Source organism: Papaver somniferum, chromosome 8 (assembly GCF_003573695.1).
Source record: "Papaver somniferum cultivar HN1 chromosome 8, ASM357369v1, whole genome shotgun sequence".
NCBI lineage: Eukaryota > Viridiplantae > Streptophyta > Magnoliopsida > Ranunculales > Papaveraceae > Papaver > Papaver somniferum.
In genome coordinates, this window is record NC_039365.1 from 103,730,412 (window position 1) to 103,744,771 (window position 14,360).

The window sequence follows — 14,360 nt, forward strand, 5'->3', positions numbered from 1 at the left end:
TACAGAACCTCTGCTTTTAAATTCTTTAAATATATGGTTTATCTCTAAATCCTCTTGTTCGTCCTGATATACACAACCTAATTTTCTTCATTACTTCAAAGAAAACCTCCAAATATTTCTCCAACATAGTACCTTGATTGGAACTTCTTATCTCATTAACTTAAAACCCATTTCCCTGAAATAATCAGTTATAACCTCCATCTTCTTGTTTGATGATAAGTTCGCAAAACCATATCTTCGGTTTGTTAGGCTGTTACGTCTATTAACTTAATTTAGAATCTTTGTTGAACTGGTTTCCAGTAGACAATTCAAATTTATTGGAATTTATTCAAATTTATTCAAAGTTAGAATCTTCTTATCTCATTAACTTAATTTATATACTAGCAGTTGAAGTAACTGAATTGATGAGAACTTCTCTTCCAGCTGGATTTAGAGGAAGATTTTTCCAGCTTGAGAGCCTGTTTTTTAACTTGTCAACTCCATGCTTGAATGAGTTAACTTTGCTTCTGTGAGTGAAGAGAGGGGATCCTAGATATTTGTCATCCAGCTGTAGAACTTGTACACCCATAATATTACTTATAGTAGGAATGAGTTCAGGTTTTGTGTTCTTACTAAAGAAGACTCCAGATTTGTTGAAGTTGATGAGCTGTCCAGAGTTTTGCCCAAAGATATTTTGGGCTTCAGTCTTGTTGGCTTTGCAGAAGACTATGCAATCATCAGCAAAGAGAAGATGGTTGATGGAGGGAGCATTTTTGCAAATCTTGATTCCAGTGATAAGCCCCAAATCTTCAGCATGAATAAGAATTCTAGAAAGTGACTCCATGCAGAAGAGAAAGAGACAGGGGGATAAGGGATCACCTTGTCTGCGCCCTCCAGAAGGTTGGAAGAATTCATCCGGTGAGCCATTTATCAAAACTGCAGGTGAGGTGGTGGATATGCATTGATGAATTTTATTGCATCATTGTGTTAGGATTAATGCCTTAGGATTAACCTCACAAGACGCTAATAGTTCTTTGGATCAATGTAGAACTAAAGAAAACAGAAATAAGATGCATTAAACGAAACAAAGAAAGACATAAGATTTAACGTGGTTCGGCAATATGCCTACGTCCACAAACGGCTACGATCAACTCTTATTAGAACAAACTACAGAGAATTAAACCACAACTATGAGCAGCAGGTTGATGTTCACAAACACCAAATTAATTCTCTATGAACAAACGTTCTAAACCCTAAAATTCTCTAATTGTGAGAATTATTCTCTAAACTGTTGTGTGTGTATTTCCCTAAGACTTGTACGCCTATTTATATATGTTACAAACTTGTCTTCCAAGTATATGAGTTATACTAGGAAACCTAGAGTTTAACTAAATCAGGAAACACCTAGACAATTCTAGAATACTCTAGAATCTTCTTAAAACATCGACAACTTCTAACAATTCTCCACCTTGCCGATGTTTCCACCAAACTGAGTTGATCTTCAAAACAAGTTAACTGTAGCCTCAAATGCCCCTAGGGCATCAACAACGAGCAGCGTTGATCAAGCTGAGACACCTCTCAAACTTTACCTTCGGAACGACGTTCGTCAACATGTCTGCTGGATTATCTTCAGTATCAAACTTTAATAGTTGTACTAATCCGTTATCAACCACTTCTCGAACCTTATGATAACGAACATCAATATGCTTGGTGAGTGCATGATAAACTTGGTTCTTAGCTGAATGAATAACACTTTGACTATCACAGTTCACAACAATCCCCCGTTGTATAATCCCCAAGTCTTTAACTAAACCACGAAGCCATAACGCTTCCTTAACAGCCTCCGTAACAACAATATACTCTGCCTCCGTAGTAGATAAAGCTACGATTGGTTGTAACATAGACCTCCAACTGATAGGTCCTCCACTCAATGTAAAATAATATCCCGAAGTAGAACAACACTTATCTCGATCACCCGTATAATCAGAATCAACAAATCCACAGACCTTCAAATTCTGCTCCTTCTCAAACACTAAACCAATATCCAAGGTCCCATTAAAATATCTCAATTTTCCCTTCACCGCATACCGATGTGCTATCCCGGGGTTAGCCACGACTAACTAAACCAACAGTTTGTGCAATATCCGGACGAGTACAAACCATAACATACATCAAAGAACCTACCGCATTAGCATAGGGAACCTTCGACATAAACTCCTTCTCCTCAGTTGTAGTAGGACATAACTGTTTTGATAACTTAACTATAGGCGGTATTGGAACACTAATATTTTTGGAGTTATGCATTCCAAAGCGACGAAGAACCTTCTCAAGATAGGATTTTTGAGTAAGACATAACTTCCCCTTAGATCTATCTCGAGTAATTTCCATACTCAAAATCTTCTTAGCTGGACCCAAATCCTTCATCTCAAACTCTAAACTCAATTGTTTCTTCAAAACATTAATTTCTGACTTGCTCTTGGCAGCTATGAGCATGTCATCCACATAGAGTATAAGATAAACAAAACTTCCATCAGGAAACTTCTTAAAGTACACACACTGATCGTTTTTACTACGAATGTACTTTTGCTGCAACATAAATGTATCAAACCTCTTGTACCACTGTCTTGGTGATTGATTCAAACCATACAATGATTTTTCTAGTCGACACACATAATCTTCCTTACCAACAACTTCATAACCAATGGGTTGTGACATATAAATGTCTTCCTCCAAATTTCCATGAAAGAATGATGTTTTGACATCTAATTGCTCGAGATCTAAGTCAAACTGCGCCACAAATGCTAAAAGGACTCAGATAGAAGTGTGTTTAACAACCATAGAGAAAACTTCATTATAATCCACACCTTCCCTTTGTACATATCCTTTAGACACTAAACTTTCTTTGTATCGTACACACTAACAATACCCTTGGAATATGGAATTCCATCCTTAGACCCACTTGGACCCAATCTTCTTTCGACCCTTAGGCAACTTAACAAGTTCCCAAGTGTGATTCTTGTGAAGAGACTTCATCTCTTCATCCATGGTTGTTTTCCGCTCAACGACATGAGTATTACTCATTGCCTCCTCAAAGGTAAACGACTCATCCTCAAAAACAGATAATGCGTAAGACGCATACTCATCAAAACCATAACGGACTGGTGCACGCCTCTCACGTTGTGAGGTCAAGGACGAAATATTCTCAACTTGTTGTTGTGTAGATTCCTCACTAGGAACCTCAAACTCAACTCCATATTCTATAAGAGTTTCTTTTTCTTCTTCTTTAGTAGATGAACTAGGAACTCTTTTCTCCACCTGCATCGAATCATCTTCAACACCGGTACTACTCTCACTTTCAATTTGAGAGTCCCAACCTGTGAACTCTTTTGAATCAAGCATCGCTATCTCATTAAAGGTCACATCATGACTATTTATGAACCTATTCAATTATGGACACCATAGACGATACCCTTTCACACCTAATGGATAACCTAAGAAAATTGCTTTCTTATCCCTAACACCCAACTTATCTTCTTTAACATGAAAATAGGCTGGACAACCAAACACCCTTAAATTAGAATAGTTCACGGGATTTCCAGTCCACACCTCCATAGGTGATTTACACTTAATAGCTGTTGATGGTGATCGATTCACTAAATAGCACGCCGTATTCACTGCTTCATCCCACCAAATCTTGTCTAAACTTGCGTTTGAAAACATGTACCGTGCTCTCTCAAGTAACGTTCGATTCATTATCTCTGCTCCTCCATTTTATTGTGGTGTACCCTTAACTGTGAAGTGCCTAACGATACCTTGTTCCTCACAAAACTCCTTCAGTGGGTCTTCGATGTATTCACCGCCATTATCGGAACGTATCTTCTTAACCACACGACCAAGTTTTTTCTCTACCATGGTCTTCCACTTCTTAAACACCTCGGTGACTTCATTCTTATGCTTTATGGTGTAAAGCCAAACTCTCCTCTAAAAGTCATCGATAAAGGTCACAAACCACCTAGCACCTCCCTTAGAAACTGTACGACAGGGACCCCAAACATCCGAATGGATGTAATCTAATACACCGTGCGTGTGGTGTACAGCGGTACCAAAAATGATCCTACATTGTTTCCCGAAGATACAATGCTTGTAGAAATCAAGCTTGCAAGTCTTCTCACCTCCAAGCAAGCCTTTACTACTCAACACAGACATACCTTTCTCACTCATATTCCCAAGACGCATATGCCATAAACGTGTTGACTCCACCTGTTTCTCATCGATTGATTGAGAAACCATAGCTCCACCACAAACTATATCTTCTTGTAAGAAATATAAAATACTATGTCTTACACCGGTCATCTTCAAACTACCATTGTAGAATACTTTCAAGAATCCATATTCAACAACATAATTGTATCCAAGAGATTCAAGTACTTCTAACGAAATCAAACTCTTCCTCAAATATGGAACATATGTAACCTCTGAAAGTGTTGTGATAACACCATACGAACGAACCTGTACCGTACCAACTCCAATTGTTTTGCAGGCATTAGAATTACCCATCATAACAGTACCACCATTCACCTCTCCGTAAGTAGTGAAACAATACTTTGAAGGACACATATGGTACGAAGCACCGGAATCAATCATCCAACCATCATTGAGATAACTCTTTGATGTAACGGTTAACACTTACTCATCAAAACCACACATTGGGTCTTCTAAAACTTCACTGCCTTCAGCAACCGAAGCAACAATATTCTTCGAATCTGATTTATCACGTTTCTCATCTTTTTCCTTAAGCTTGAGACAATCATCCCTAATATGACCTGGTTTAAAACAATAGTAACACTCAATATCGCTCTTTTTGGAATGATTCTTTGACTTCGACTTCTTATTACCATTCTTTCCTCTATCAAAAAACAAGCCCTCGACTTGTGTTTCACCTATGAACTCTTGCTTCCTTAACGACTTATCTTGTAAAGCAGAGACCACATCATTGAAAACCAACTTCTCTTCATCTTCGTCGTCTTCATCGGTTTTCCCACTCAGCAAATAGTCAAGGAAAGCATCATACGACTGAGGCAAAAAACATAATAATATCATGGATTTATCCGTATCAGAGATAGTGACACTGATATTAGACAAATCAGAACAGATCTTATTAAACTCATTAATATGATTCATCATAGACTTACCTGGAGACATACTAAAAGCAATGGAGTCTACGCTTCAAGTAAAGTTCAGAAGTCAAATCCTTTTGTAAGTAGAGCTTCTCTAACTTCTACCACAACATCTTTGCAGAGGTTTCACTCGAAAAATTATGAGTGATATCCCTTGACAAACATAAACGAATAGTTGAACACGCCATCAAATCAAGGTCAACCCACTTCTCATCAGTCTAATCCTTTGGTAACGTTGATGGCTTCGCCTTGATTGCTTTGATTTGTTTCATACTAACAACAATATCTTTTACATCAGGTTTCCATGATATGAAATTATACTTCCCATTGAACTTGATAATATCAAATCCATGCACCTTCGAAAATCCACTTGATGTAGAACTAGACATCTTCACTTCCAACTATGATCCTTTCCACGCTCACAAGACACTAATAGTTCTTTGGATCAATGTCGAACTAAAGAAAACAGAAATAAGATGCACTAAACGAAACAAAGAAAGACACAAGATTTAACGTGGTTCAGCAATATGCCTACGTCCACAAACGGCTACGATCAAGTCTTACTAGGACAAAATACAGAGAATTAAACCACAACTATGAGCACCAGGTTGCTATTCACAAACACCAAACTAATTCTCTATGAACAAACATTCTAAAACCTAAAATTCTCTAATTGTGAGAATTCTTCTCTAAACTGTTGTGTGTGTATTTCCCTAAGACTTGTACGCCTATTTATATAGGTTACAAACTTGTCTTCCAAGTATATGAGTTATACTAGGAAACCTAGAGTTTAACTAAATCAGGAAACACCTAGAAAATTCTAGAACACTCTAGAATCTTCTTAAAACATCGACAACTTCTAACACATTGTTCATTGAAACCCATTTTCTTTATTATAGTGATGAGAAATATCCAGTCCACTCTGTCAAAAGCATTATCCATATCAATTTTGATTCCCATACTTCCCTTTTCACCTTTCTTTACCTCTCTTGGATCTCATGATATGTATTATTTCATGAGCAATGGCTATGTTGTCAGAGATTTGTCTTCCAGGAATGAAAGCAGATTGATAGGGGAATATAATTTTGTTGAGGTATGATTTCATTCTTTGAGCTAAAAGCTTGGAGATGATTTTGTAGGTTGTTTTACAGCGGCTTATAGGTCTGAAATGACTTGGTTAAGAGGGGTTTTCATTTTTAGGGATGAGGGAGATGAAGGTAGAGTTCATCTCTTTGAGCATATGACCAGAAATGAAGAAATGCTGCACCATTGCTACTATGTCATTTCCCAGAATCTCCCAATTTTATTGAAAGAAGTTTAGGGGAAAGCCATCAGGGCCTGGGGTTTGTCACCTGCCATGCTAAATAGAATTAATTCAACCTCATTATGATCAGGAGTCCTATTCAGCATGTTGTTGTGAGTGGTGGTGATGGAAGTGGGTATGTGGTTGATGATTTCTGGGTTCATGTTTGTGGTTTCAGCAGTGGCCATTTTTGAGAAATGACAGGTGAAACACTTTCTTACTTCTTGATAATCTGATATCTATTCCCCTTTCTCATCTTGAATTGTATCAATTTTGTTTCTCCTGGTTCTACTTTTTGTGCCTCTGTGAAAATAACTAGTGTTTTGATCTCCCAACTTGATGATTTGATCTCTTCTCTCTGTCTTCCAAAAATTTTCTTCAATGTACTGCCAATTTCTAAGATTATTTTGTCTTGCATCAGCTAGAGCTTGACCTTTGTTCATCTTGAAATAATTGTTATGTAGCCAATGAAGGTGTTTTTTGCATTCTTATATGTTTGTTTTGATGTTTCCATAGACCTCCTTGTTCCACACCATTATCTGAAGTTTGATATCTTTTAATCTTCTAGTAATGGTATAAGCACTTGACCCAGAGAGAGATTTGCTCCAACAATCAGCTATAATTTTCCTGCAGTCCTCCTGATCCAGCCAAGGACCAAAGAACTTGAAGGGAATACTTCCATTTTTCCAGTTGGGATTGGAATTGAGCATGATAGGATGATGATCTGACCCAATGGCCAGCATATTAGAGATGGTAGTGTTTGGGTATAGCAGAAGCCAACTTTCAGTTGCTAAGCCTCTATCAAATATTTGTTCAGTGAGAGCAAAGCCTTTTCTCTTGTTTGACCAAGTAAAAGGGCAGCCAGTAAATCCAAGATCCACCGAATCAAGATCAAGAATTTTATTCTTGAACAAAGCATCTTCAGAAGAGTCAATGGGATGAGAACTAAATTTTTAAGTGTCATGAAGGATTAAGTTAAAATCACCAATAATCAACCAAGGAAGATGGTTGGTTTTTGCTGTTTTATCCAACATTTTCCAAGAAGCAGATTTACTGACAGTATCATAAGGGGTGCCATAATATCCAGTGAAAATCCAAGGGGGATATCATGGCTGACTATAACATTGATACGGTTTAGAGAGAAATCAATGATATCAATAGTGAGATCACTTTTCCATATCAATGCTAATCCACCAGCATTGCCACTCACCCCTCCTGGATTGACATACCAGTAGTTGTTAACATTAATCTCATGCATAATTTTCTTTAAGTTTTTCTGCTTTTGCTTAGTTTCAGAAATAAATATGATATCAGGGTTTAATTTATTAAGCATGTCATTTAGGTACTTTTTGGCATCCCCTGTGCCTAACCCTTGGCAATTCCAAGCCAGAGCAGTAAAGAATTTCCAAAAATATGACACATGAGGATACTTGGATGTTGGTCTTCTAGTGATTTGATCATAGAAGAAACATAGAGGATTGGTGAAAATAAAGCATAAATAAGAGAAGGATAAGATAAGAGTGTACCATGATAGCAGATGTGGGGGTGTCCAAGGTACCATTATCCAGAGAGATACTCCCATTGTTGTTGTTGAAATCCTCATCCAAGTCCTTAAATCTCTTGAGTTGTTCAGTTTCACTGCAGTTGGGGTTCTTGTTATCAACATTGCAGGTAGAGTTCTTTCTCTTTCCTTCTGGAAGAGTGAACAATAAAGTGTTTGGACTGGGATCCTAAAAAATATGAGCATTTTTATTAGCTTTCCAAGCCTCCTTCTTTTTCAAGGCTATTTCAGCTTCCATTCTAGCTTTGATTTGGGCTAGGGTTGGGAGGGAGTTGAATGGAAAAGCTTTTATTGGAGGGGAAGCTGGAAAGTAAGTATTGGCAGCAGTATGTTGTTGAGGATTATCAGTATTTTTGGTATTGTTGGCTCTTGCAGCATCTTTCATATTTGGTATCTTTTTCTTGTAGTCTCCTAAGATCTTCTTTGTCAAATATAGTCTTCTGTTTCTGATTTGACAAGCAATAACATCAGGATGGGGAGTGGTAGGATCATTAGCAGAGTTGTGTTGGGCTCCAAAAATGAGGGGACTGCTAGAGAATGAGGCAAGGTTTGTTATTGCTTTTTCAAGTTCTAGTTGTTTATCCTTCTTCATTTTTGCTTCAAATTTAGCTGCAGCATCAACATCAGTATAAGGTCTGTAAATGACATCTTTTCCAGCTTGGACTTTTTTTTTGTAGAGTTATTGGTTGAGGATATGGTTGAGGTGTTGGGAAGGTTTGATGCATGGGATGTTTTGGTTTTGTGGAGTGTTGCAAAGGGGGCCAAGGTGATCAAGGATTCTGCACACCCTGTAGAATTTTATGCCATTTAGAGCCTAAGCACATTCAAGCCAGTGGGAAAGAATAGGCGTTTCAAAGGCTTCAATTCCAAACTTGAGAGAAGTAACATTGATGGTAAGCTTAACCTCTAGATTTTTATCAAATTTATCTCTTCCATAAGGTTTCTTAGCATCTTGATAGACCCCAATTGGCCTAACAATATTTCTGATATCAGGAATGACGTGTGCTGGGATTCTCTTGATGAGGAGCCATATCATGACCTTTGAGAAGAGTTCTTCATCAATCAATTCAGGTACCAGCGGGGACACGAACAAGCACCATTAGTTTGTCAAAGACCCCTCTAGTGCCTCCTTTCCTCAAAGTGTGATAATCTTCTTCATGAGTAATCCTGATTATGTAGAAATTACTCTTTCTGTTCCATACATCAACTTCAATTTTGCTTTGCATTTCCCAGTTAGAAATAATAAAACTACTCACTCTAGAAGTTTGGAAACAGATATTGCTGCAAATCTTTCCAATAAAACAACCTTTCCAATCTTGAGGTTGTTTGGCAAAACATTCTCAGCATTAATGAAGACTTTTGGAAATAAATCCTTAGGGATATTGGTTTTGACATTTTAATTTTGTGAACTAGATTATCTATATTATCAGAATTGGTAGAAGCCATTAGAATCAAGGCAATAAGAAGAATGAAGTATAAGGGATGTGAGTAATGTTCACTATGAAGGAAGCAGGTAATGGTAATGGTAAAGTTTTTAAGAGAGAGGGAGCTAGGACATGCTTTAATTTGAAAAAAGGTCACGGGTGTAGTTTGAAGATCAATGTACTTGGGATAGGTCACGAGTTGTTTGTATTTTATGGTCAAAAAACATTAGCTACTTTGACGCGAGTACTGATGATGTAACCATTTGCCACTGGGATTAGCTGAGTTACAGAGATCATGAGATTTGTTGGCTAATGGCACCTTGGATAAAGACCTGTCATGCAAGACCAAACTATATATTGTATTTTTAGTAATATTGCAGTTTGAGATAAGTGAAGTTGATGTTACCAATTTGTAGTTAATTTTGTACTTGTCGGGATTTGACGGATAGTTCTGCGAAGCATGGATTTGGTCGGGTCCAGGTATCAAGTTGAGTTGCTGATCCACTATCCAAAATCCAGATAAGAGGTTGTAGTGGTTCTCTTGCAAATCATATTTCCAGTCAGATTCCCAATCAGCATTCTTTAGTCTTTTTGATAGATTGGATGAATTCTGGTATGCAAGCATGTTTAGGCCACACGTGTTGAGCACCGAACTGGTTCTTTCGCCAGGTGTAATAATACTAAAAATCCAGTTTCCATCTGCCAATAGAGATAAAATGATAGCGGTTAAGAAAAGGTTAGGGACAAGGCTAGCTAGCCTTGTTAGACAATTAGCAGCAATTAGCGAGGTAATTGAAAAGACAGAGCAAGTTGAGAAAGGTTGAGAGATGGAAGAGGTTTCTCTTCGGAAACCGTTTCCCATTAATTGTAAACTGTTCCACAACCAATCCACAAAACCCTTTAAAAGTATCCATTTAATCATCGAAGCGGTTTTCCAATTCCAAAACTCTTTCATCTTCTCTTATTCTCAGAGAAAGGAAAAACAAATCCAAATCTTCTTCATCATGACTGACTGAAATACTAATCATGCAGTGGATCGGAAGGGTAAACGCAAGATGCAGGAGGTGGATATAGTGTCTCGCATTCACTGGTATCCCTACGAGTACTGCGTTGATTGTTTGCCTTATAAAATTACATTCCTTCAAGGATGTGAATCTCCAGGCTTTGAAGAGAACTTTGCATGGTACTTGGATGATTTGCAGCACAACGTTAATGTGAAGGTGGAGGAATGTTTGGATCAAGATGGGCCTCCTGGCGTAGTTCATGAATTGTTGATCGATTCTCCCATCGAAGCAGTTTTTCAAACAGCCAAAGCATGCACCAATTAATTAGGATACCAGCAATCCATTTGAGGATCAGGGTGAAGGTAGTTTTCTAGAATGTTGAGAGCGGCCCTAGTCATCCTCCAGAGGAGAAATAATGAAATCAAGAAGAGATGTCTGACATTGGTGAGATTAAGTCTCAATCCTCCACTGATAAGCCTCGAAGACTTGGTTTTGATGATGATTAGTTGGGTTTTGTATGTGTATCATCCCAAATATGGCCCTTTCCAAGTCATGAGGGTTTGGCGGTTGTTGCTGATCGATTCCATGTGTCTGATCGAGTCCATTGTGATGAGAGGTATATGGTTCGTCAGTTGGCTGCTAGGCCTTGGTGTCATGATGAACCCATGAACTTCCCTGTAGTGGATGCTCTTTGTCCTGCAACTGGATTGATCGGCCGAGCCATCTTTACTGGTAGTGTGCAACCCGCCACCGATCCGGTCCCTGATCCAAATTATCCAACCACTGTTCCTACTAAGAGTGAGCCAAAAACCCCTGCACCAGAGCCTTATTATTATGATGATGATGATGATGAAGTTGATGCTGGTCCAAGTGAGGCTACTGGTTCTTCCCAAAAGACTAAGCTGAAGCGGCGAGTTGCCGATTTTTCTGTTCGCATGACTCGTAGCCAGACTCGGAGCGTCAGCTTAGGGACTCGGAGTAAGGTTGGTCAGCAGCAGTACTAAGTAGAATTTTTGGTCTTCCAATTATAGCACTTGCAGTTTAAAGTTATCTTTTTTGGTTTTTATGAAAGTGCTTGAGTTGAGAGGGGAAAGATTTATAATTTGATTTAATGTCTGGATGAACAATTGATTTTTGTTTAGTCTCGTTTGATTGGAACTAAGCCTTTTGAATTTGTAAGAACAATTATATTTGTGCTTTGGTGGTTTAATAATAGTTGTTGGGTTAAATTGGTTTTGAATGTATTAGTAATGTGGTTGATTATACAGGGCATAGTTTAGACTAAGCTGAGGCTCATCTTGATTTAGAAGATAGAATATAAATCCTTTATGAAACATAGACAAATGATGAGGGTGTAGATGGGGGAAAACGGTTCGCTGGTATTTTAGGGAATGAAAAGACGATCGAGCGATCGAAGACTCATCAACCGAGCAAACTTCCTAACCTCAAACAGATGCACTTCACGGAAGTGCTTTTAAGTTCGAGAGATCAATCTGTAGGACTCCGGCCTAAACCAAGTCAATAGCCGTTCCAGAGTCAATTCGGTCACAAAAAGGCAAGAGGGTTGATCTGTATGAGGGAAGCTGAGAAGTGTGTGAGATCAATGGTAATCTGTGAATGTGTTGTGGGTTTATGTAAATGATGAATAATGTTGAGTGATTGAAAGAGTGTTGGTCACACGATTCTTGGTTAGACGATGGATTGTCTGTTCAATCATGGACTCAGAGACTTATTTATATTGCCGGAAAGTTTAAACACATTGATCTCCAGTAAGTGTGACGATTGCTTGAGTGAAAGAGTGGGAAAGTGGGAAATCGTGGTTTCACCAGTTCCTCGTACGTGAGAGGGTTGGTTGATTGTCCACCCACTACTTTGCTAACTCCCTCAACTGCTTGCAAGACTTACTCACATTTATCATCGTGGATGAACACACGTGTTGTAGGCTGCCATACCAAAACCCTAATAGATATCCCCCATGTGACATGATTGTTTGTCTTACGAACGTGGATTTGACTAGTTAGTCGTTTGATTTGATTAGACGATGGGTCTAAGTTTTTTTTAGTGGAGCATGATAGTCGAATGCTCTATGACTCATGGATCGAGCGTCTGCTAGGACACATTTCTCGGATGAATGCTGATAGTCTGAGAAAATATTGCTCCAGCAGTTTATCGATAAATTACTGAATATTATTATATGAATCGAGCGTCTGAGCAAGTATTGCTCACTCGATGAATTACTGAATATTGATAGATGGATCAATATTTGATCAATTAAGCGAGTATTGCTCGTTCAGTGAATTACTGAATATTGATAGTTGGATCAATATTCAAGCAATTGAGCAAGTATTGCTCATTCGATGGATTATTGGTAGTGTGAACAAATAATAATCAATTAAAATATTGGCAGGGCCGAATATTATATAATAAATTTAGATGTTGATTGCTGGATCAACCATAAAAATATTAGCGTTTGAACTGCTCAGAATTGTGATTCAGCGAGTGTTTGTTCGAAACCCTAATTTTCAATCAATTGTTCGTCAATTGATAAATTACTGAAAATAGGATATTGAGTAAAGTAGGGACCGACCACATGGGATAATGGACGACCATGTGGCGCCCAAGCGCTCGAGTGAGCATGCTCCATGGTCCTTTGCTGACCAGCTGGTGAAAGAATGAAAAAATGCTAGTGTTGATCATTTATCAGAATAGTGCTCGAGCGAGCGTTATGTATTAAAACTTAATTGCGGAGAGATGAGTGACCGACCAAGGAGGCATGGGATCGGCCCTTGGTGGTTCCAGTCGTTTGAGTGAGTCCCAATTCGATTGAAGAGTGTTTGGACCCAATTTGAGCAATTGCTAGCAAATTAGGTCAAAACCGTGAGAATGTGTGGGACCGGCTCCTTACAAGCCTTAGAGCCGGCCTTGGTCGGTCAAGGCAGCATGCCCGTGTTACCACGGTGTCCGTGCCTTAGTCTTGAGAGTTTTAGTATTTTCTGACGAGCGTTCGAGAAATATTTTGAATTTTCAGAAGAGTTTGATCTTGACTGAAACTCTTAATTTTGCTCGAATGAGCAAGAATAACTTTGTTCATGCGACAGATAACTTTGAAAATATTAAAATAGTAATATTTTAATTTTGATGTGGGAAGCCTGTGGTCGAACGTGTGACCGTTTGACCTTTTGGATTTTCCATGGTTTGAGCAATATTTGAGAAAATATTAAAAACTAGGGTTTTCGGTCGAACGATGGAGTTCCATGAGATGATGGAAAAAATATATATGTGAAAATAAGGAATTGTGAGGTCTGGGACCGGCCAAGGCTAGGGCATGACCGGCCGGCTAGGTGGCTCGGTCCCGTGACACCTTTTCTCTATTTTGTTTGATGAAAGCATAAATACCCGAGAGTTTCTGACAAACGAGGGAGTTTTCTCAAGTGAGGGAAACCTTGTGAAATGAGGGCCGGCTAGGTGGGCCCGGTCCCACGCCTTTTTTTATTTTATTAATTATTGTTTTATTTCCATGGTCGCTCGTTCGTCCATACTTCGATCGTTCGTGTGTTTGGTGCTCGTTTTTGTATTATTTGTCGAGTATACACACTATTTTCTCAGGACGTACATGATGACGGTCAGACGCCCGGTTGTTGAGTATTTATTACTAATTTATGAAATTCAGTGGAGAATGATTCATGAAATTGAGTAATAAAGGTGAATAGTTATTTATTATCAATCCATAGGATCAGCCGTCGATTCGACTATGGATTCAGAATAATAAAATTATTTATTACCATTCCATGGGATCGTCAGTGGATTCAACCATGGAATCGGAGTAATGAGATAAAATATATTATTTTCTAGGAATTCAGTAGTGACTGTCACGGTAGAATAAATCTATTGTGGAATCGAGATATGAGATAG